The following is a 26,414-nucleotide window of genomic DNA, read 5'->3' as shown; positions in this document are numbered from 1 at the left end:
ATCTAACATAAGGGTACCTATGGTCGCATTCACGCCTCCAACTCATAACCTCAATACGTGTAGGTGTGTCCTGCCACACACTTCACCTAAATAATGGCCAGCTCCAACCATATAAATACTTCAAAGACGTGTCCTTCACGTCTCAACCACAAACACTGTTCAATTCTATTACACTTCCATTCCTTGCTACACAAGGTGAGTTCATTTTTACAACTTATCTGCATATTTTTCTTAACACTGAGCAATCTCTTCTACTATTAATTAGTTAGCTCTACAGCATACAATAGGTTTCATTGTCACTTCAGATCCTGCTTGTACACGAATTAGTATATCTCTTTAAAATTTTATTGTGGGACCATTTCCAATAAAACAACACTTTGTACTTACTATATTACCAGGGTTCTATACATACTTGTTACTCAAATACATTTGTATCTTAATTACGTCATACTTCTCTATTGTTTATGTCACTGTTAGGTTTGTCATACCAGGTATTTTTCTTCACTAATCGGTGGATAGAATGGTTACAGAACTCATGGCTTGATAGCCATGACGGAAAATTTTCATATTGGAAAGAAGGGGTCAAATTTTTGTAGATAGGAAAGATGAAGAATGATTGAGACCTGAAAGGGAAAGAAGATCTCACACAGCTGGGACTGCACAGCTGCCACACTGTGTAGAGGTTACAGAACAACCTCCTCCCTACAGTATTCGTTGTTTAATGCTGGCTTGATAACCATAACGGAAAATTTAATGCGTTGGAAAGAATAGGTCGAAATTTTTGGGGACAGGAAAGATGAAGAGTGAGTGAGACCTGAAAAGGAAAGAAGATCTCACACAGCTGGGACTGCACAGCTGCCACACTATGTAGAGGTTACAGAACAACCTCCTCCCTACAGCATTCATTCACTACCTATGAATTTCTTTAGGTCGATCACGTTCCTGAGACCTAATAGCTTTTTACTTTTAGGGTACTCTAGCCTATATGCATTGGCATGTGGTTTTCCTATGATCCTGAAAGGTCCTTGGTATACGAACATGAATTTCTTCGTTTCTGCATTTACTTTCTTTGATTTTTCCTTGGTTTTGACAAGGACTAACTGACCTATTTCAAAACTAGTAGGTACAGCTTTTGCGTCATGACGCTTCTTCCTTTCCAACGCTCTTTTTCTTATATTTGCCCTAGCCTTTAATTTCTTCTCGTCTGTGGATATTTGCGTTAGAATAGGGAATTCTACCATATCTGCAATCACATTTTGCGGTTCTTGGCCAAACATCAATTCGGAAGGCGCAAAACCAGTTGCATCATGTCTTAAGTTGTTAATTACATTCTCAAAATACTTAATGTGCTCTGCCCAACTTGAGTGTTTCCGAGCACAATAAGTTCTGCAAAGCCTATTCAATTCTCTCATAATACGTTCACTCATATTTCCTTGGGGGAAATACGCAGATATTTTCAGATGTTTCACGCCGGCCTTATTTAGACATTCCTTAAATCTATCAGAAGTAAATTGAGGCCCATTGTCTGACAGCAAATTCTTCAGAACGCCAACGTTCACGAAGAAATCTTTTTCCAACTTTTCAACCAATGTTTTTGCATTTGCTCTTTTAATTGGGTATAGCTTAACATATTTACTGAATCCATCCACAATAACAAAAACATGGGTGCAACCACCTCTCGAAACAGGAAGAGGGCCAAACAAATCACAAGCTAGTAAATCTAGGGTTTCAGCTGGCTCTACTGAATGCATACCTCCCTGTATTCTGGTGTTAGCAGCACGGACTTTCTGGCACACTACACAAGATGCTAGACGCTTGGCCACACGGCGGTACATGTTGTCAAACACAACCTTCTCTTTTAATTTTGTAATGCATTTCTTTGCACCGTAGTGCCCATACCTCAGGTGTACATAGTCGATTAGTAAGTCTACATGTTGTGAGGGAAAGCACAGCTTCCACTCAGAAACACCTACCTTTTTCCTCCTAAACAGAATACCTTTATGCAGACAATAGTATTGCGAAACCTTAGGATAGTTCGCATTTCCTAAATAGCTCTTCACTAATTTCAGTTGGTCATCTGCATTCTGCTCACGTCTCAAGTTCTTAATCACTCTCTTTAATGCACTTTCTTCCTTTACTTCGTGCAATGCAAACATTCGAACTTCATTTAGGTCTGTTGCTATAATTCCCGCGTCATCACAGAGCTCCGCACTTCTAGATAACCCATCAGCTACCAGATTGTCATTCCCTTGAATATATCTAACCTCAAGGTCAAACTGCATGAGATACAATGACCATCTTACCAAACGAGCATTCCTCAACTTACAGGTCTTTAAAAAGGTCAACGCCTTATGGTCACTGTAAAAAAATTATCTTGTGACCTAATAGATACTGCCGGCCGCGGTGGTCTAGCGGTTCTGGCGCTGCAGTCCGGAACCGCGGGACTGCTACGGTCGCAGGTTCGAATCCTGCCTCGGGCATGGGTGTGTGTGATGTCCTTAGGTTAGTTAGGTTTAAGTAGTTCTAAGTTCTAGGGGACTTATGACCTAATATGTTGAGTCCCATAGTGCTCAGAGCCATTTGAACCATTTTTTGAGCCTAATAGATACTGCTCAAACTTCTGTACCCCAAATACTATTGCCAACGCTTCCAGTTATGAGATGCCATAATTTCTCTCTGCTGCCTGTAAAGATCGACTTGCGAAAGCTATAGTCTTGTGCACTTCTTGTTCGTTCTCTATTTCTACTTGGAATATCTCCACAGCTATACCATAGCCACTAGCTTCAACAGACATACAGAATGGTTTTTCAAAATCAGGATGATGTAAAATAGGACTATTAATTAAAGATTGTTTAAGCACCTCAAACGCCTGTTGACATTCTGCTGTCCAAACCCAAGGGGTATTCTTTTTCAGCAGGAGGTGAAGACAGGGCGCATTAAAAGCCTGATCACTAACAAAACGCCTATAGAAGCCGAAAAGACCGAACATTGATCTCAACTGCTTCTTGTTTCTGGGAGCCTCAAATTTTTCAATAACTGCTAGCTTGTCTGGGTCAGGCAGAATACCTTTTCCACTTATCCTATATCCCAAGAAACCTATTTCCTCTTTAACGCACTCTGTCTTTTCAATCTTTAGTTTCATGCCACCTCTCTCAATAGCCTCTAACACTTCCTCTAATAAAGCTATGTGTTCTTCCCAGGTAGGAGTTGCTATTAACAGATCATCTACGTAGACTGTTATTTTATTACTTAAAGCTGGTCCTAAAACATGGCACATCACACGTACGAAGGCACAAACAGAGATATTAAGTCCGAAAGGTACCACACGATATTGGTAACAAACTCCTTCGTACAAGAAAGCTGTGTACTTCCTTGAACTTTCCGCCAGTGGCAAATTCCAATATCCACACGTGATGTCCATAGAAGTTAAGAATTTTACTCCCCGGAGCTTTTGCAATAACTCGTCCATGTTCTGCGGTCTATCACTTTCCCTAACCACTATTTCATTCAACCAACGAGCGTCCAAGACCAATCTGACACTCCCGTCTCTTTTTGGTACAACAACAAGAGGATTATTGTACTCACTGACCGCTTTTTCAATCACACCCCACTCCAGCATTCTCTGTATCTCCTTTCGAACCGCCTCCTTCCTGGCTACATGTATTTGGTATGGCTTCCTGAAAAACACTTGTCCGGGTTTCACCTTTAATTGACATTCATAACCTTTGACCACGCCAAGTCGATCTGAAAAATCTTATGATGCCTTTTTAAAACCTGTCTCAGTTCTTCCTTCTGATTAGCTGAAATTTTATCGATATCCTTCAATTTAGCTTCTATTTTGTCTAAAATAATTGCTTCTTCTTCTTCTTTTGTGTTTAGCTTATTTTTACGAAGATTAACACCTTCGTCCCAATATCTCCTATTTTTCAGAACTCGTATAGGCAGCTCCCAATTGTCATTATTACTTACTACATGTTTATCACTAAAAGGTACTGTAATTACTCCGGTTATCGGCAAGACCATTTTTAACTGGCTTCTTTCAAAGTCAACAACACTCTGATATTTTGACAAGAAATCTGTGTCAATTAAAACCTCAATACTGAGATTGTTTACAATTAAACATGGATGATCAATTAAATTATCATTAATGTTAAAGGGCACCAAAGCTTCTTGTTTTACCGTTTTTGACACCTTGCCAGTAGCATCAATTATTCTTAGTCCTGATACCCTCATTACTGTAAGCTTGTCTTTACCAGGTAATGCATCAAAGAAGGACTGAGATATCGCACTCACCTCACTTCCACTGTCTAAGAGACAACGTACATTGATACCCAACATATTCACTATTATTATAGGGTGGCTTATTCTAGGTTGTACAGGTGGTTCCTCAAACTCATCCAATAGGTCCTTTTGGATTTGTCTCCAACTAAAGTGATCGACATCTTTCGTTACATTTAGGTCAAAGTGTGTAGGGGTTTCCTGAATTACATTTTCAGCTGCCTTTTCCAGTCGGTCTACTAATTTCAAATCGAAACACCGCACGACTTCATTACATTTAGTTTGCTGAAAATGACCCAAATTACTGTAGTCTGGGCGATTCTGCGCCTCCAGACCTGGCATAACACTAGTTACAGCTAAACCACTTTCTCTATTATCGTCGGGTTCCTTCTCAAGTGACAACTGGTCACAGCTACTGGGTTCATCGACCCCCAACAGGCTACCCTCTACTTTCTCACTTATCTCCTGTCCTAAATCTATTAGTACATTATCAACATCCTGCACAGGCACTTTAGACAAAAGCACATCATCCTCATCGTAAATATAAGCATGAATTTCTTCTGCTTCTTCACCTGACAATTCAGTATTTTGTAGCTCCTCCATATCGTTACACTGCTGCGCCTTCTCTTTCTCTTCCCACTCAGAAAGCGTCTCTAACACGGTATCTATCAAATACTGTGAGTGATCTGATATTTCTGTTGCATACTTAGATGCTACCGACATTTCATCCACATGTTCAGTTTGAGTATTCTGATCTGTCTTACCAATTATTGTAATTACTGGCTTAGGAAAAGTAACCGCCTGGTGAGCGCCAGTGTTCTCATAGACGGGAACTAGTTTTCCTGCCTTGGCCTACTACTGTTTCCTTTATTTTCATTATAGTTAACTGGCACAGCATTGCTTTCCGTACTGTTGTTTACCTGCATAATTCTGTTCAGAACAAAATTACTATCATTTGGATGCCCTTGCTGATTCTGATAATTATTTCTCCAACTCCTGCCTCTCTTAGGATAGCGAACACCTACTGTTCTGATGTTTACATTGCCATTCTGCTCGTTCTTAAAATTACTACTAGTGTTATTAGCATTTCTGTTATTACGTGCTTGCTCTTCATTGGCTGCAACACGTTCTACACGTTCCAGATACTCAATGAAACGATCCAGATTGTCTCTAGGTGCTGATATAATTCTAGTTTGCCAATACCATGGCAGTTTGGCTTCAAGACCTAGTATAATCATTTCCGGTTTTAGCTTTTCGCCCAAATGTGACAAACGTGAGATCCATGACCTAGCAAATTCTTTAATAGATTCCTTGCCTGCATTGAAGCGTTTTCCACTCCTAAATTCTCTCAACACTTTATTTTGCTTATTGTTAGACCAATAGTCATTAATGAAAGCTGTTTTAAACTCCGCTAATGTTTTACACTTCAACATGACATCAGCTGACCAACGCATGGCGTCACCTGCTAAATGGCTTCTAATAAATGAGATTTTCTCTCGTTCAGACCAAGTTGGTGGAAACACATCTTCAAAATCGTTCCAGAAATCTAGCGGGTGGATATTTTTATCTGGATCGAACCGCAAGAACTGCCGACACCCGATAAAAGCGGCGTTTGCAGCTACAACTTGTTGTATACTACCATTACCAGAAGTTACTGAAGCTACTTTACTCTCAATGTTAGCAATGTTAGTACTGATATTTTCTACTCTCATTTCAACATTATTTACTCTTTGCACAATATGAGTAGTATCAGTTGTGATTGCATTTACTTCTGCTTGACATATGTTTACTTTTATATTAACATCTTTAAACCTATCTGAGCTCAGTTCAGACTCCGCCTCAATCTTTTCTGTTAACTTGTGCTCCAGTTTCGCATCTTCCATTTGGAAGTCTCTGCGAACCTCAGCAACTTCGGATTTTACTGTTTTATACATTTCAGAAAATTGTTGAGCAACCTTTTTCTTAATATCCTCATGATTGTAATCAATTTTATAATTCAAACTGTCCAGATTCTCTTTCAACTTATTGCAACCAGCATTGAAGGTATTGTCCATTGCCTCAAATCGTTTATTAAAATTAGTTTGGCTGGCCACAATCTCATATTTTAATTCAGCATTACTGGCTGACAATTTTGCATTACTGGCAGCTATTGCTTGTAATATAACATTTAAATCAACAGCCCCAGTATCTTTGGGTTGCTCACGAGCTGGCTTTTTATCACACTCAGGTGACAAAAAACTAGCTCCAACACCAGAATCATCAAAACTAAATGAAACTTCTGATTGATTAGTCATATCTAACTTCTCCTGTTTAAACTCTACCATCTCTGATGACTGTTTCGTTTTTAACTCATCAGATAAACTATCATCCAATAAATCAACAATTTCTAATTTTTGTTTTACTACAGGGGTCTCTATTATTGAATCATTGCCCGTTTTTACACTACTGTCAGGAGACAATACTTCATATTTCACTTTAACATTACTACTTTCATGCATATTTACACTTGAACCATTGTCTGGATTTACAGTTCCCTCAACAGACATAGGTTCTGATTTAAGTTTAACCTCAGTGTCTTTTGGCGGTTCCATCGCCGACAGTCTTTTAGTGCAGGTTAGTAAAATTTTTAACAGCTTTTCACTTAACTTAGTTCCTTCTGCACGACGTATGGCGTTACCGGCGTGGCGTACCAGGATTACTGATGCGACACAGCTCGCTGAATTGCAGACGGCACTCCGACGGCTGCTGTGAGGCCCGCAATGGCAGGCGCGACTCCGGTTGCTCCGGCAGACGACTGCGGTGAGGCGAAACTGGCTTCTCTCGATGCCGGCAGCGCCGCTAGACTCGGTGCCAGCTCCGTCAATCCAGATGCGTTGTTAATCCAATTGCGTCGTACACATGCACACGTAACACTCTCACTGTTCTATTACTCAGTTGCGTGTCGCATTTCACACCCGAATCCGAATATTTAAAAATCACTTTCACTTCTACTCAGTTTGTTACAGTTTTTTTCCAGGCCGATGCACCATATGTGGGGCGGCGGGTGGATTTATTTATGTTAATTTTATGTTGTTTCTATAAATGTTAGGTTTGTAGAATGTTAAACCAGTTCCTATTATTTAGAATGTTATTTATGCTGTCTTTCGCCGTTCTCAACACTGGCTCTCTAACTACAATATTGGCTACCAGAAAGTGATTAGCAAAACGTGAAGCCTGTAATTAGAATTCCTAGTGCCCACTTCATCTGAGAATACACTTATAGATACAGCTTATAGCTCTGAGGAATTAGGAGATTGTCCGGGATTTATAACCAAAACGGTCGAAAAAAAAAAAACGTTCTGTATTCTGAAAGTCACAGATGAAAACAAAAGAATCCACACAATCTAACTAACAGAGCAGTTCAGAGTCTAATGCGCTGATGCCACTATAACCGTCCAAGTTAAATATTTAAATGAATGCTCGCCATAATTTGATGATTAGGTTCATCAAACGCCACGCTAAATAATGGTAGAACGTTTGTCCCGCGGCGGCACGTGAAAATACGACATATGCAAACTGAAGATCGATAATTAAAGTCAACCCAGAATTAACACTTCACTCGAAAATGATTTCATGGTTACGCGTATTCCGAGTAACTTAATACGGCATCCGAGGCTGTTTGTAGCAATGATACCGACGCGACGCGACTCCCGACACAGATGACGTGCTATTCAGCATCTGGAGAGAACTGGGGCCTTGCTTCCTCGCGCAGCGTTCTTATATACACTCCTGGAAATGGAAAAAAGAACACATTGACACCGGTGTGTCAGACCCACCATACTTGCTCCGGACACTGCGAGAGGGCTGTACAAGCAATGATCACACGCACGGCACAGCGGACACACCAGGAACCGCGGTGTTGGCCGTCGAATGGCGCTAGCTGCGCAGCATTTGTGCACCGCCGCCGTCAGTGTCAGCCAGTTTGCCGTGGCATACGGAGCTCCATCGCAGTCTTTAACACTGGTAGCATGCCGCGACAGCGTGGACGTGAACCGTATGTGCAGTTGACGGACTTTGAGCGAGGGCGTATAGTGGGCATGCGGGAGGCCGGGTGGACGTACCGCCGAATTGCTCAACACGTGGGGCGTGAGGTCTCCACAGTACATCGATGTTGTCGCCAGTGGTCGGCGGAAGGTGCACGTGCCCGTCGACCTGGAACCGGACCGCAGCGACGCACGGATGCACGCCAAGACCGTAGGATCCTACACAGTGCCGTAGGGGACCGCACCGCCACTTCTTAGCAAATTAGGGACACTGTTGCTCCTGGGGTATCGGCGAGGACCATTCGCAACCGTCTCCATGAAGCTGGGCTACGGTCCCGCACACCGTTCGGCCGTCTTCCGCTCACGCCCCAACATCGTGCAGCCCGCCTCCAGTGGTGTCGCGACAGGCGTGAATTGAGGGACGAATGGAGACGTGTCGTCTTCAGCGATGAGAGTCGCTTCTGCCTTGGTGCCAATGATGGTCGTATCCGTCATCGAACCCATCGTTCTACCATTCCTAGACCGGCAAGGGAACTTCCTGTTCCAACAGGACAATGCACGTCCGCATGTATCCCGTGCCACCCAGCGTGCTCTAGAAGGTGTAAGTCCACTACCCTGGCCAGCAAGATCTCCGGATCTGTCCCCCATTGAGCATGTTTGGGACTGGATGAAGCGTCGTCTCACGCGGTCTGCGCGTCCAGCACGAACGCTGGTCCAACTGAGGCGCCAGGTGGAAATGGCATGGCAAGCCGTTCCACAGGACTACATCCAGCATCTCTACGATCGTCTCCATGGGAGAATAGCAGCCTGCATTGCTGCGAAAGGTGGATATACACTGTACTAGTGCCGACATTGTGCACGCTCTGTTGCCTGTGTCTGCCTGTGGTTCTGTCAGTGTGATCATGTAATGTATCTGACCCCAGGAATGTGTCAATACAGTTTCCCCTTCCTGGGACAATGAATTCACGGTGTTCTTATTTCAATTTCCAGGAGTGTATAAAGCCGCGGTGCGGATGGCTAAGGGAACGCCTGATCAAATCGGCTCTCCCGACTAGCCGCTGGGCTAGTAATGCACCACTTTAAGTTACCTAATAAATCATAGCTTCTCTTGCTGATGGCCGATGAAGCTCTTAATTTAAATGTGCATTCAGCACGCAGGTAAGTATTGATAATAAAATTTTGACGTGGCTAAGTTAAATATTTTGGGCGAGAGAATTAATTTAATTACAATGCACGCAGTAGACGAGTTCTGAACTGGCCCTTTGGAGATACGCTATCGCTATAGTTTTATAGGTATTCAAATGAAACTTCTCACATCTTCATAGTTATAGCGGATCTCCAATCTACTTAAATATAAACATCCTAGCCTTATTTATTAGCCTACTTAATCTATCTTGCTTCCTGAAGTTTTAAGACAAAAACCAGAAAATATTGAATTTCGACTAAAATCTTAAATTGTGAGATCCAGAATACTGTTTCTATTAAATATTTATGAAAAAGGAATCTAATTATAAATTTTGAAGTCTCTAGCTCTTTTCTGTTGCGCCAATGATTTTTACAGAAAAACGCCCAAATTTCGAAAATGGCTAAAGTTATCGAACTGATATTCAACACATATTAATTTAGTATTACTCCTGACATGCTAGAAACATTTTAGGTTATTTATTTGATTTTTAAAGTATTGCGCAACATTTATGACGTCAGAGATAGTCACAGCGGACTGGCTGGCACACAATGGAAAGACTGATGTGAATTTACTACGGCATGGGTAGGCTGCTTCCCTACAACAGGTTCCTCTCACTTTCAGCTCTCCAGGAAGACGACAAAGACGCACACCATGCGGTGTTATTTATATTATTGCTGACCATTAACTTCTCTTTGTAATCTTACAACATTATTTTCCTCTGTGGCTGAATTTTACATTTTTGCTATCGCAGATATTGACACATTTTGCAATTACATTATGAGTATAGAAATATTACAATCATAAATACATCGAGAATATTACTACAGATTATATTACAATAATAACGAATGTCCTTTACACAAAATTAAATAATATTTTTTGTTAAATAATTACAGTATATACAAATTGCGTCATAGCGGCGTATATAGTACAATTAAATTTTAGTTTATTAATAGTGTGAGTGTTGCCAGGGAACGTTACAATTGGCAACCAAGAACACTCTCGCAATCTGATAGAGAACGCCTGAAGATGGCGAGAAGTCGTCTTGCCGAAATATCGCGCCCTCTGGACGGTGCCTCCCGGGTGAATACCCAAGAAAAATTTAAAATTTCCTACACCAGGAAAACCTAAAGTCACATAAACTTTTGTTATCAAGTGTGGAAACCGGAAAGTCACAAGAGTACAAATTAGGAGCATCGACGGAATTTGAGGGCCTCCCCATTCCGATGTACCTGCGTTGTCACGCTGCTATCAGCGTCACATACTGATATGGCAGCCGACTGTTCAAAGTAAAGAAGTGTATGGCATGCAACAGCGAATCGACAATGTGTTGCTTGCTAGTTACTCTAGCCTACCGTGTAGCCACCCTTCATATACTCCTTTATTTAGAACTGTTCGTTCAATAACATACCACAGCGTGATGTCACTAGTAACCTGACAACAGGAATAAGGCGTTATGTACATGGCAGCAGTCTTAAGTATCTGTGTGCTGCGAAAAATGGCAATTGCAACTAAATAATTGAAAGTGTGAAGTCATCCACGTGAGTACTAACAGAAAGTCAGTAAATTTCTGTTACACATAGATAACAGAAATCTAAATGCTGTAAATTTAGCTAAATACGTAGTGGTTTACAATTACTAATAACTTAATCTGGAACGATCACAGAGATAATCATGAGAGAAAGCGAATCAAACACTGCGAATTATTGGCAAAACACTTGACTAATCCAACGGGTCTACCAAAGACACTGCACACACTACGCTTGTTCCTCCTCTTCAGGAGTATTCCTGCGCCGTGTGGGATCCGCAGCAAGTGAGATTGATGGAGGGTATCGGAAAAGTCCAAAGAAGGGCAACTCGTTTTGCACTGTCTCGAAATTGGGGAGAGAGTGCAACAGATATGAGACGCGAACTGGGGTGGCTATCTTTAAAATAAAGGCGTTTTTCGTTGCGGCAGAATCTTCTCATGATACTTCGCTCATCAACTTCCTCCTCCGATTCCAAATATACTTTGTTGGCACCCACCTACATGGGGAGAAATGATCATTGTAACAAAACAAGTGAAATCAGAGCTGAGAGACTTAACTTTCCGTTTTTCCTGCATGCTTTTCGGGAGTGAAATGGTAGAGATACAGATTGAAGGTGGTCGATGAACACTCTGGCAGGCACTTAACTATGAATCGCAGAATTGTCATTTAGATGTAGATGTAACTGTAATTTTTTTGTCTGTTCTTTGCACTAGGTGCTTGCGTCCTTTTAACACTTATATTTACTTGTAAGGATCCTGAAATAGGTTAAATTTAAAATAAAAGTATTCTTGTAACACAGAAATAGAGTACAGGTCGTTAAAGTAGTGTGGCCATATTTAAAACAGAGTATGATGTTCACAGTAAAAGGAAACAGGAAAGATCGGTACGGTACACATTTACGATGGCTGATGGCGCTGCAATTCACGATGCGAGATTTTTATACGAATGGCCACAGCTTCAGAAGAGACGGCTTGATCCAGACGGCACTCAGGGGTGTCTACGTCAGCTGGGCAATTGCTTAGAAGACTCAGCCGGAATGGTGCAGTGCGGTATTCGACCGCAGTGAGACCCCATCACCAACAGGAGCTCATAAACTGGGCTCAGCGGCTACCTCCACCGAAGAGACTGTCGTAAATATTAAAATATGCATCCATTGCTCCCTGAGGAGTTTATCTGGTTCCCTTCAGTTTAGTAATATAAATCACCAGTTCATCAAAAATATCTAGTCATTCACTTTTTTGAACTGCGTGTAAAATTATTAGCTGCTCGCCAAGCTACCAATGTTACGTTCCTCTTTTTGCATATAAAAACCTAACGCAGTTTTATTGGTGGCGTTTTAACCCCATTTCTCTAGTGTATGTGCTCAGTTTTGTCTCGTATTCTGTCTACTTATTTAATTTGAACTATCGGATGCAGGATATACTTGTGGTTTATTTCTTTTCGTTATGCTCATTTTAACTTTGTTACTCAGGGTGTCCAAGGAGGAATGATTAGTGAGACCAAGAACAAGGATCGGGATTATTTTAAGGAAAACACGTGGAAGGATGGCCCAACTTCATGCGCCATTTGTCATTCCCTAACAAATATTTTTATTTAATAACAATTTAATCGAGAGTCAGCTGGCAGTTACCAAGATTTTTGCGAAATAAATACAGATTGTTAAAATTTCGAAATCAAATTCACAATAATAAGGACATTTGCATTATACATAAAATTGCAAATAGTAGTCAAAAGGTGTCAAGTGGGTGCTACATAATGGAGGCCCCACAACAAACAATTAATAAAATAAACCTCCGGTGGCACTCTGTCCTCGTATCTAGACCACAACCGTGGGGTAGCCCACAACGGTACCTGAACGTAAGTTCAACAAACATGAAATAAAAAAGCATTAAAATGCATACAGTTCCACTGGTTATTCTGCCCTGATATAGACAAAGTACTGCCAAGCTGTCCAAATGCTACCCACATCTAAAACCGAAGCAACAGTAATACTTTATTGATTGGCCACAAGCCTGTTACATATGAATCGCCATAAGTAAATAAATAAACTACCGGGACTCTAAAACACAGTTAAAATATTTATGGTAATTAAGCCTTTACATTTTTAAGGAAATCAGAGACTCAGTGCTCAGTTTGAACAAAGACTTTCATCACACGCCCAAAAGGGCCTTACAGTAACAGAATTACTGCGTCAATTACTTCCTAATCCGGCGACACCCCCGTCGTGGCACTATACCAAAAGAATAACAAACTGCTAAACTTGAGGCTGGAAAGGGAGATCCGCAGAATCGCGTGTGACCCGCCAACACTTAGGCCTCGTGAAATGACGGGATGCCGCCAAAGCAGAAGGAAAACGCGTCCTGCCCCGGACCATATAGCAACGCGTCAGCTGCTACCGATACAAGGGTGTCAACATATACCAAACAACAAACAGCAAAACAAGTTTGATAAAAGTTAGCATACAGTAAAATCTAACGGGGAAATTGAAAATTCGACTACTTAAACTTCAGTATGAGGAGTGGCCCGCTAATAACATTGCACGTTAACCTTCCCAGCAATAACAAGAAGGAATGTACAAGGTCATTTAGAGGCATAATTACATAATAATTCAAACGAGAGTTAAGAGCTCAAGTTATACCTTTGTTGGGGCCTCATAGGAAATAATAGAACAGTAATTGGGATACTCATGAAATGACAGATGGCCGGGCCGGCCGCTGTGGCCGAGCGGTTCTAGGCGCTTCAGTACAGAACGGCGCGACTGCTACGGTCGCAGGTTCGAATCCTGCCTCGGGCATGGATGTGGGTCATGTCCTTAGATTAGTTAGGTTTACGTAGTTCTAAGTTCTAGAGGACTGATGACCTCAGATGTTAAGTCCCATAGAGCTCAGAGCCATTTGAACCATTTTAACAGATGGCCGGTTTAACTGTAAACCTATAAACCGAAGGGCTCCACAACTCGGAGGAAGAGAGTGTGCAAATACAAGCACGCACACACACACACACACACACACACACACACACACACACACACATGGCCCACTCTTGCGTACCTTTAGGCTCACCGCACACAACTTGAGTTACAGGCCAGATGCAATAACTCGCCCCAGGAAGAGCCATGAGACGGGCTACAAAATACAGAAATTATAATCAGTAGTATTAATTGCTCAATAATAACAAACCATGATTTCAAATACAAGATTAACATTGCAAAATACTAGCTCTGAGGTTGAGGCACACAGCCCAAAAGGCGTCATCGAAAGTCATATGAAACTGGATTCCTGACCAATTCACTCCACGCAGAATTAACAGTCTTTAAGTTCAGTACTCACTAAACAATTTTCGTAGATAATTTCAAACAGATGCCAAGCAGTCCAATAGCTTCAGAGCTCCATGTAGACATTAGATAATATTGCTCTGCTGTTCGTTCCTGTTAATTAGTTTTCAATGCAGCTTGGCGTATTCAGCACACCACAGTTGACTGATGCATCTTGTAACCAAGATGCACGTGACGAGAGCCGCTCCTTGCCCACTAAACTCACTAGCAACAACGGTCAACGCTGCAGGAAAACGTGGCCCGCATAGCCCAACATCAACAGTTTTAACACGCCGCAATCACCAGAACGCCGAGTACTCAGGCATACCCGTCCAGCTCCGTGTCCAACACACCACTCGCCACCACACAATGCCAGAGGGAACACATGAGCCGGCCGAAGTGGCCGTGCGGTTAAAGGCGCTGCAGTCTGGAACCGCAGGACCGCTACGGTCGCAGGTTCGAATCCTGCCTCGGGCATGGATGTTTGTGATGTCCTTAGGTTAGTTAGGTTTAACTAGTTCTAAGTTCTAGGGGACTAATGACCTCAGAAGTTGAGTCCCATAGTGCTCAGAGCCATTTGAACCATTTTTTTGGAACACATGAGCCAGCAGAGATGATACGATGAGGGCCAGTGTCGATAGAAAGCACCCGCAACTGGCGCCATTAGAATCAGTCGAGCGCCCTCATGGAAGCCGCTACGGCTCAGTCAGTAATCAGGGATATGATGGGAACGATCTTTCGGAGCAGAATACTTTGTACGGGCATACGTCTACTCCGAATTACACTTAATGTACATTGTTACTTACCAGGATAATCCAAAAAATGTCTCCTATTTTTATATGTACATAGACCTGTTTATTTCTACAATGGTTTACATCAGTTTACAGCTTGAACATTTAACTATTTGCCGACATAATCGCCATTGCTGTTGATACATTTTTGTAGACGCTGTGACAGTTTTTGTATGCCCATGTCATACCAGCTTGCCGCCATGCTGTTCAGAAAGCTATGAACCTCTTCTTTGACCTCGCCGTCGGAGATGAATCGCTTTCCGCCCAAATGTTCTTTTATCTTAGGGAATACCTGATAGTCACTGGATGTCAAGTGAGGAACATAGGGTGAGTGGGTGATTATGTTCCACTGAAACTGTTGCAGGAGAGCAACGGTTTGCCGAGCGATGTGTGGGCGAGCATTGTGATGGAGAATGTGAACGCCCTTGCTCAACATTCCTCTTCTCCGGTTCTGAATCGTCCGTTTGAGTTTTTCCAGAGTCTTGCAGCGTTAATTGTGGTCCCAGTGGGCATAAAGTCGACCAACAATACCCCTTTCCAATCCCAAAAAATGGTGGTCATGACTTTACCGGCAGACTGGGTTTGTTTGAATTTCCGCGGCTTTGACGAAGAATGATACCGCCACTGGCGTGATTATTGCTTGGTCTCAGGTGTAAAGTGGTGTGCCCACGTTTCGTAACCCATGATAATTGAGTCCAGAAAGTTGTCCTGTTCAGCTGCAAGGTGGTGAAGAAATGTGCCGGAAGCATCAACTCGTTGCCGCATGTGGTCCTCAGTTAGCATGCATGACACCCATCTTGCGCACACCTTCCGGTAGTTCAATGTTTCCGTTAAAATTCTATGAGTGTTGCTTCGGGAAACCTCAGGAACCAACGAGCAGAGATCATCCAGAGTGATCCGCCGATCTCCACGCATGCTTTGCTCAACCTTCAACACTGTATCCTCAGAAATTGACGGTATCCCGCTATTTCGTTCGCCGTGAATTTCAGTCCGACCATCTACAAACTCTCTACACCACTTACGAACATATTTTACATACATGCACGACTCACCATGCACTTCCGTCAATTGTCGTAGGATTTCAATCGGCGCAGTGCCCTTTGCATTCAAAAACCGAATAACTACGTGCAGTTCGCTCGTGGCGGTAACATCCAAGTTTATGCTCCATTCTCAACGGCTGCCAAGCCAAGACTGAGCGCCTCAGCGCGGAGTGCGCATTTTTACACATAGCGCGTGAAGCACTCTTCATAACAGTTTGACCAACTATTCTTGTACTAGCCCGTCCGGTTGGCCGTGCGGCGTAACGCACGGCTTTCTGGGCGAGAAAGAGCGCCGGTCCCCGGCACGAATCCGCCGGACGGATTCGTGTCGAGGTCCGGTGAGCCGGCCAGTCTGTGGATGGTTTTTAGGCGGATTTCCATCTGCCTTGGAGAATGCGGGCTGGTTCCCCGTATTCCGCCTCAGCTACACTATGACGGCGATTGCTCCGCAAAGAAGTTCTCAAAAACATGGTTCAAATGGCTCTGAGCACTATGGGACTTAACATCTGTGGTCATCAGTCCCCTAGAACTTAGAACTACTTAAACCTAACTAACCTAAGGACATCACACACATCCATGCCCGAGACAAGATTCGGACCTGAGACCGTAGCGGTCACGCGGTTCCAGACTAAAGCGCTTAGAACCACACGGCCACAACGGCCGGCTAACAAGTTCCCCACGTACGCGTACACCACCATTACTCTACCACGCAAACATAGCGGTTGCACTCGTCTGGTGTGAGACGTTCCCTGGGGGATCCACCGGGGGCCGAACCGCACAATAACCCTGGGTTCGATGTGGGGCGGCGGAGAAGTGAAGTGGACTGCGGTAGTCGTCGAGGGGTTGCGGACCACTGCGGCTGCGGTGGGGACGGAGCCCCTCCGTCGTTTCTAGGTCCCCGGTTAACATAACATAGCCCTTCTACTTTTTGTATTTTTTTATAGATATGTAACAGATAGTAACTTTACATCATGCGTTTTACACAGTATCTGTTGAAGAATACGTATTTTAAACACACTCTCTTCTAAGTGTTGTCGTGGATGTCACACTACAGCTGACGCAGAGTTCACAATAAATGTTCGAATATCCCACTGTCAACTTCAGTGCATTTGTGTGGTGTTGGGAGAACATGTAGTGTTGTATGAATGGGCGGTGTAAGTTATTTCTGACATATCCGAAACAACAGGCACCACACTTCATATAATCGATTCGCCTCGATGATCCGTGGACCCACAACCTTCAGTGAGATGCACAATTCCTGTGGGAATCTTAAAGTAGCGAGCATGGAGGACATAGACAGGGGATGCGGATAGGTAGCGCTCGATAGGAGAGTGGGTCGGCCGGGGTGCAGAGATAGTCCGCGCAGTTGCTTCCTTTTCAATCCTCGTCCACCTTCAATTTACATAATAATGGACGTGTAGTGTTGCTTGTCTGAGTGCCTCTGCACGTTCTTTAATGAAGGCAGCACCGTCTGTGATGCGTCCAAGCAGTTCATTTCGCGTACTCGCCTTTCGTTTGTACACCTCACGGTTCATCCAACCCCATTAATGGAAGACTAATCTTGTAAGGGCTGGCCATCTTGGCGGCAGCTTAATTGAACTGCTATGACCAGTTCAGCGATTGGGTTAATTATGGTTAAGATGTTTCCTCACACGTGTGGTAAGTCATTAAGGTGTCCAACAATTAAATTTTCCAAAAATTGCAAGTAAATCTGTACTGTCATTTGCTCGTCTACAATTAATGGACTTATCAACATGTTACTGATCATTCCGTACCAAATAGTTATCAAAAAGCAAACTTGGACATTGGTTTCCACTGTAGCTTGTGGATTTTCCTGTCTTGTGTATACGTGGCTTCACTGGTGAACAGTATTAGACAATCGTCATTTAACCAGTGACAAAATTAAGTCGTGTGGCACTGTCGTCAATGTGAACATTGTGGACTCACTGTATGTGTAATGGGTACAAGTTTTTCGCATGTGATGTTCACCATACCTGTGTTCGTGGGACACGAATACGAGCAGAGAGCTGTGTGCCGGTGTTATAACTACGAGGCACCATTTCAGCAATGTACTACTGGTCCTGCAAAGGTTGCTGAATATCACATTCAGAAGAAAATTGGGAAACTGGAGAAGTACCTGTTACACGAAATGTGCTGAAAACTCTGATAAACGCTGTATGATCAGGAATACAACGTGTCGGAAAGCGCCGATTGTATTCTGCGACAGAAGCAGAACATTACAATCGCAGAAGTCGTGAACATGCACCATATCTGCATATTCGTCATTAGTGTTTGCGTGAAGCATTTTACCCAGCACGTGAACAAGTTCAGTTAACGAATGCTTTTCCTCGATATGCACTCAATCTCTCGCACTACTTCACTCACAACACACAACGGACAACTGCGCGTCAACGGCCTAATTTAATTGCAGAAAGACATCCTGAGAAAAGAGATTGAAAGCAACGACGTAGGTTGGCTAGAATGAAACATCAAAGAGATTGGATAGGTCAGATACATATGTGCACACCAAAAACAAATGTACATTAAATGTGTTCTGTCCCGGAAACCATTCGCAATTCTGCTTCAAATGAGTGTTCCTGTCATATCCTTGAGAGTTGACACTTCCTCCTGGGACACCCTGCAAATTACGCTAAATCGTTTCAGGGCTACATTCATCACAAAAGACAACATTTCGTAATATGATGATTTCTTTCTTCACTTTCACTTCACGTAAAGGAAGGCGTGTTATTCTATTTATTACAGAAAAAGGTACGCATGGTTTGGTGCAAGGGATTATTATAACGGGTATTGGTAACCATGTTCTTACACGTCAGTTTCCTTTATATCTGAAGTGTATATATGCCTTTTTTGCCACAAATTATCAAATCTAAAAGCTTATCTTCCTGTCTACTTCAATCCGGTTATGAATTTAAATTTTAATGCATATTGCTCATTTTTTATCTAAGTTTTATATTTGAATTATGTTCCCTTTGTAAAAATAAATAAATTTTCAATGCATTTTTCATAAAACAGTAAACTGAGAAAAAGTCTTTTACAACGAGTTAATGAAAATATTTGCTCTGATTCCTGAAATGACAGTGGTCGCCCCAGGATAAAAGAGCAACAAACCCAACTTGGAATGGTGCAGGCCATTTATCACAAGTCATTTGTTCAACAATATTTTATTGCAATGGTAAATCTTACAATTCAACTGCCGGACAAAAACACATTTTTCACTGAATTCTAAATTCCGTATTACCACCATTAATATAGAGCATTGTTCAAACAAACATTACAAATGGAAACTCTTCATTTCAGATTTACAGGAAAAATAGCACACGCCACCTGGTGACTAAGCAGAGATGGATCGCGACAGTAGGAAAGTATGTAAGAACATAGGACGAGCCAACACCGCTCAGTTCCTTCTAAAATATTTCCCATAGCTAGTTAGTCACCTTGGCTGTATCATTTATTGTTGAAGAAAAATAGTTATAGAACAGAACAAACTGTTATATTTCTCTTAATTATTCCAATTCTTCTTGGCCCGGACTCTTACTATGTGTGAGATTTCTTTTTATAAAGTGCGAGGCTTCGTCAGCTGGAGTATTAGTATACAGAGTTTTGACATCTATTGAAGCAAGAACAGCACCATCTGGAACATCACTATCTCTTATTTCCTGGGCGAAAGCCGCACTGTTTTAAAAATGGTTCAAATGGCTCTGAGCACTATGCGACTTAACATCTGAGGTCATCCGTCCCCTAGAACTTATAGCTACTTAAACCTAACTAACCCGAGGACATTACACACAACCATGCCCGAGGCAGGATTCGAACCTGCGACCGTGGCAGTCGCGCGGCTCCGGCCTGAAGCGCCTAGAACCGTTCGGCCACAACGGCCGGTGCACTGTTTTTAATATACCACAGTTCTTCATAAATAAAATTCGCTTTCACTTGTTCTTGAGCTCCCTATTAATTTTAAACATTGGACAATCTATATCAGGTTGCCTTCCATTAGGAAAGTGGATGCACTCAGCGACTGTTACGTAATTTATAAATGATAGAGCGCAGCCATAAGTCGTCCATTTTTTTTTGCGGGTTTTATCACGCAAATCCAGATTTCGGCTAGTGCCTAACCATTATCAATGCACTATTTTTTAATGTCGATGCATGTTAGTTCCCTGTTGTTCGGGCGTCAGTCACCGTTCTTTGAACTGTGACTTCTATTCAAAAAACTGTGACTGACGCCTGAACAACAGGGAACTAACATGCATCGAGATTAAAAAATAGTACATTGACAATGATTAGGCATTAGTCGAAATCTGGATTTGAGTAATAAAACTTGCAAACAATAAGGATGACTGATTGCTGCGTTCTATCATTTATAAAATACATTTATAAATTGAACAATCTATATTAGTAATTACTAGCCTACCGACTTCATTTCTACATGTAATTTGGTGTGTGCCTACAGGAGCTGCGTACGTGTGTATACATCATTTAGGTACCTCCTTTCTTTTATCCCAAAAAAGGAAATCATATTATCTACTTTCTCTTTTAGTTCTTTCTGGTATTTCTCTGTCGAGTCCTTCCTTAGGTTCTGTTGTGTTAATTTTTTTGCTGAATTCTTTGGTTTTCTGTCTTGAATCAGTGTGTACACTGTAATAATGAAAAATTCTGAAGTTTATAATTTAGTTTTCGAATAAGCTCATTCTCAGTTAATTCAGTTTTTAATAGATCGTGCATAATTTGCAGACATCCGTACTGAATTTTTAACATTTACTCAGTTTTCCCACCCCACCTCCCATTCTAGTGTATACTACCGTATGTTTAATTGTAGCCCTGTCCTGCTTTTTCCTTATATTGTATTGCAAATATTGGTTAGCGAGCTGTTCTTCGTCACTGTCTGAAATCAAAGTAGTTCAATTTTCGAAGGGTTTATATAACTTCACTTTCTCCACTTTACTTTTTTGGTGATTATTTCTGTAAAAACTTAAACTAAAAATTTGTTCCTGCCTCCTCTTAACCAGAAGTAGTTCTTCATGCACGTGATCTTCAGTCGTATTCCACACTTCGGAGAAGTTTACTGATGGATTGGAATGATTGTATGGCATTACTGACCGACAGACCAGTCTGAGATACTCTGGTGAAATGAAATGACTGTCTGGCATTACTGCCCACTTGAACGTCTCTGCTGATAAGATGAAATGATCAGCACAACACAGACACTCAGCACCCGAGCGGAGAAAACCTCCGATCCCGCCAGCAATCGGACCCGGGACACCAGGTCCAGAGGCAGCGACGGTAACCACTAGATCACGGAATTCCGGCACTGTATTGGTAATAACATCTTTACCATCTGTGTGTATCTTACGATCTGTGTGTATTTTATCAAGTCGATTTATATCAAGACAGGTATACGTGGGGAGTGCCCTTAATTCTTTGACTTGATGTAATGTAAAATGGCAATTTTATAGTAAGTTCCATAAGTTACGTAGAATCTTGCATATTTTATTAATCTTTGATTCTTCAACCACTCTGGGGAGACTTGTATACCTTCAGTGTTGCATGTTTAAGAATTACCTACTCTAATCGTTTCTTATTGAAGTAAATTTTAGTGCGACTCGTAAGTTCTTTAAGCTTTAGATTCAGAAAAGCACTAACCAATCCACAAGCCTGTCTAGGCACAGCTCTTCGAAAAAAAACCACGTTCCGTTGAAGAAGAGTAGTGACTGAATTATTATGAGCTTCTGTTTATTTAGTTTATACCATCACTTTTTTATGATAGAATCTCAGCCGTGGCCCCAGATTTTTTTTATTGGGTTTGTGGCGAGTAAGAGATGTTTACTCTTTATCGTTTGTGGATTTTGGGGGTTCTCACCAGGGAGCAGGTGAACGGTATGGGATATAGGGGCGCGTATGCACATGTAGTGCTCTCTGGCGACAGAGCTCTTAGAGCGGTAAGAAGTAGGTTGTAGTGCTTTGGTATGTGAGAAGTGAAAGTGCTGTGTTCTCAGCAAGAACGCTTAGCTGTGTTTCCGTGTTAGGCCTAGTCCAGGAGAGGCCTAGTGCAGCGTGGGGTGTAGTTTATAGCGGGCAGTACGCAGCAGAGCCTAGTTTCGTCAAGAGGTGTGATTCTTAGAGACGGTTCACTAGCGCAGAGCGGACAGACTAACCACTACAGTGGAGTGTCCCGGGTGCAGCTGTTGTGGGTACAGCACGGCAGTTGGGCCGTATATTTGAAGTTCCAGGCGGACTAGCCACTCGAGGCCTCTTAGGATTTTTGGTGTTCATACTGCCCAACGGCCCACCCAAACCGCTGGGAGTAGAAACATGGGATTTAGGTTCCATGGTGTTCCCACGAGCAAGGAAGGAAGTCCATTTGGACAGAGTCTCACTTGCCTAGGTAAGCCTTTACAAATGAGGTGCGGCAGTTTCCCCAGAGGTTGCACGCTAAAGACTGTTCCTCCTCAACTGTCATGCATCTCATCAATACGCAGCGCACCTTGAGACTGACTTTAGAGGTTTTACCATCCTCGCGATCCAGGCAGTCAAGCCAAGGTCCGCGTTCCCTGTGACACACAACTTCCCTCCGTCTAGTCGCACGGTGGTAGCTGATGCTGCATGCATAGAGCTTATGGTGACAGGAGTGGCGGCGCTGACCGGTCCTCAGCTCAGGAACCGCGGGGTCGCCATGCGCGTACCCAGCAAACGAATGCTGAGCCCCTGAAGGATTATGTGAATTTAATCAGCAGAAGCGTTATAAACTTAATCGTATGGATAAAAAATGCTTTCTTGCGGTAAAAGTGAAAACTCGCTTTCAATGATCTAGTTTTGGCACCCCCCCCCCCCCCCCCCCCATGAACCATGGACCTTGCCGTTGGCGGGGAGGCTTGCGTGCCTCAGCGATACAGATGGCCGAGATGGCCGAGATGGCCGAGATGGCCGTACCGTAGGTGCAACCACTACGGAGGGATGTCTGTTGAGAGGCCAGACAAACGTGTTGTTCCTGAAGAGGGGCAGCAGCCTTTTCAGTAGTTGCAGGGACAACAGTCTGGATGATTGACTGATCTGGCCTTGTAACGCTAACCAAAACGGCCTTGCTGTGCTGATACTGCGAACGGCTGAAAGCAAGGGGAAACTACAGCCGTAATTTTTCCCGAGGGCATGCAGCTTTACTGTATGGTTAAATCATGATGGCGTCCTCTTGGGTAAAATATTCCGAAGGTAAAATAGTCCCCCACTCTTATCTCCGGGCGGGGACTACTCAAGAGGACGTCGTTTTCAGGAGAAAGATGAATACACTAAGGAGATTCAGAAGGATTTAGGTTGCAGTAGATACTGGAAGATGAAGAAGCTTGCACAGGATAGAGTAACATGGAGAGCTGCATCAAACCAGTCTCAGGACTGAAGACCACAACAACAACAAAAGTTTTGGTCGGATATTACGTCCAAAACAAACGTCTTTTGTGAGTACTTTTACATGCGCCACTTATGTTTTTCCGACCTCTGCGAATCTGTTCAAATTTTGTAAGACAAATATATGTAATTGATGATCATCCTTCTTTTTTGTGAAAGCTTTATTCGTTGCCACCATAGAAGCGTCATGTTCCGGAAGATAATACAGTTGCTGGATGCCTTTACTTAATCAATAGTTAACTCCAAGATCACTTGATATTCAATCAATTTACCGCAAAAAATTTTAATTTAACAAAACTTGCATATTATACAAAGGAGAAGTGAATAAATAAGCAAGAATACAACTCTTGAGTAAATGTAATCAACGGCAGTATTCAAAGTATAAAGCTTCTGTTGTCATGAAACGTGTGGACGGTTCTTCAAAATATTGTCACGATTGTATATCCCTAAAGTTCTCGAGGGACAACCAGGGCAACTCAAATCTGCGACGAAGCTGTGAAATTGTGCTCTCCTGCTGGAGACTATGAAGGCTCCCCAAGTACAGAAGCTATTCAATGCGGAACTACATGGAGAATATCCCGTCAACAGCGAGCTGCACACTAGGTTAAATAGCTTGAAAGGTGTTGTAACATGCAGGGATATTATGGATATGGATACAAAAGCACTGTAACAGGAATGAGAAAGTACAAAGGTGATTGAAGTCCAGAGTGTTGTGAAAAGTGTTGATGCTGAGCTTCAGATGTCAGCGCCTTTTATCCCGACACTCAATCTTACGAAGGTGCCTGAGCATACTGCGGCAGGCTTTCTCCATCTTAGTTAGACCTTATATTCCAAATCCAATGCGCTGCTTCAAGTGCCAACGCTTTGATCACACCACTGTGAGTTGTAAATGGTGGGCTATGTGTGTAAGACGTGTCAGAGCAGTGCACGAACATGGTTTTCAATGCACTACCCCAACCTGGTGAATTAATTGCTCCCATGTCATCCGGTTTGGAACAGGGACTGTCGAGTCTTTGTTGAAGAAAAGAAGGTTCAGGAAATTACAGTCACCCAACGTCTCATACTTTGGCACGAAGAAGGAATTTAAGGCTACTCAGCTATCAAGATTTGCCTCGGTTTTGATCCAGTCTGTCCTGAAGATGAGTGTTAACATCCAGACTATCTATAACGGTTCAATGGGGCACATCTACGTGCACCTGTAAATGCAACTGCCAGCCCGCGCCAATGGTCCCACAGCCCAGCTTTCCTATCGCTGAAACATGGGAAGTTGTCGAACGTAATGTCAGCCTAGATAACAAACAACCACGGCAGACAACGAAAGAGATCCAACAGAGTGTTTCTGCATCCTCGGCCTTGCCACGGACCCCAAAATCCAAGCTGCGGACAAAGGCCAAATAGCCAAAGCGATGCGCTCTGAAGCCACCGGACCATGCGACCTTATTGCTGTCTAGAGGCTCTGACGATGATAAATTTTCAAGGAAATGTTCATAGTATGCTGAATTGAACTTGTCATGGATACGTTATATAGTTTCTGAACCCATGTAAGGTATCCAGCCCCAACATTTTGCACTTATGCATCACTTCTAGCGCGTGTGGCAACGTAGCGCACGTCATATCGTTGCCAATATGTACGATAAACGAGAGCAGGACTTCTGCTAGTGGATTCAGTTGTGCACTCGCGACAGATAATAATTTTTCTTCAATCGTCCTCTTCCCAGGACGCCACAGACACTAGTCTATCCACGGATTGTTCGTCAGACAACGGTTTTGTGATAAGAACACGATAGAACCTGACTTTGGTTCTTTAATTTTGTGAGAGCAATTATCGATGAGCTCGCGAAATGTGAAGCTCTCCATAGTTCCCGGGTGATTGACAAAGGAGCATTCTGCGCCACCCTGACCAATTCTTCATCTTTTCTCCGTATAGAGTCTCTTATTCTTCCAGGTTTTGTACGTCTCGCCATTATCTCCAAGGCGTCTAATCCATCTCCTTACTGTGGAAGCATCAACACCATAACGACGTCCTGCCTCAGATGCACTGACACCATTTTCAAAGAGAGCAATTATTGGCTCACGAACCTTCACATGAGCCATTTTGAAGCAGACCTATGACATATGCCAATCAGGTGACACGTTTCTCTTAGCTGAACACTAAAGCGACACCAGAAGTAATTACAAATAAATAACCATTTGTATGCTTGTTTAATGATTACATGGAATCTTTTCAAAGCATGTTGAACCTAGAAAAGCATTCCACCGCACATTTTGTGACGAATTAAGGTTTAAAATATTGTCAGCATGGGTGTATAAAAAAAAAAAAAAGACGACTGACTCTAATTACATTCGAGCGCTCGTCCTTTACGTTCGTATACCGTCACCGTGTCCATTCAGCCATTGAAACAGATGTTAAACGCTCATGGTTATAGTAATTCGACTGACGTTTCTACGGACTCGAATAATGATTTTCAAAAGAAACGGCACGATTAGTTAAATTACAGTGAATCTCGACTGCACTGCATCCTAATTATTATATTGTTTTTATTTGACGATTTTAAACCAAGCTTAAGTTCCACAGGCCGCTTGAATTGTGAACACTGGCACTTCTGAACTTAGGCATCCGCAATGACCCATTCTTCGGCTCTAAATTACTCGGTCCGGGTAATCTTCTTGCCTCTCATTGCATATACTGGATAACACAGTCAATATATGCATTTTCTGTCTTCTCGACTGCCGCTAGCGACGTCGGCGTGTGTACTGGAACCAATGCTTTTGACTTTGATTTGTTGTCGACTCAAACGAGAGTAATATTATCACTAAACTGTTCAAATAGCTCACTATC

The sequence above is a fragment of the Schistocerca nitens genome, chromosome 6 (assembly GCF_023898315.1).
Source record: "Schistocerca nitens isolate TAMUIC-IGC-003100 chromosome 6, iqSchNite1.1, whole genome shotgun sequence".
NCBI classification, from domain to species: domain Eukaryota; kingdom Metazoa; phylum Arthropoda; class Insecta; order Orthoptera; family Acrididae; genus Schistocerca; species Schistocerca nitens.
This window is presented reverse-complemented; position numbering follows the sequence as displayed.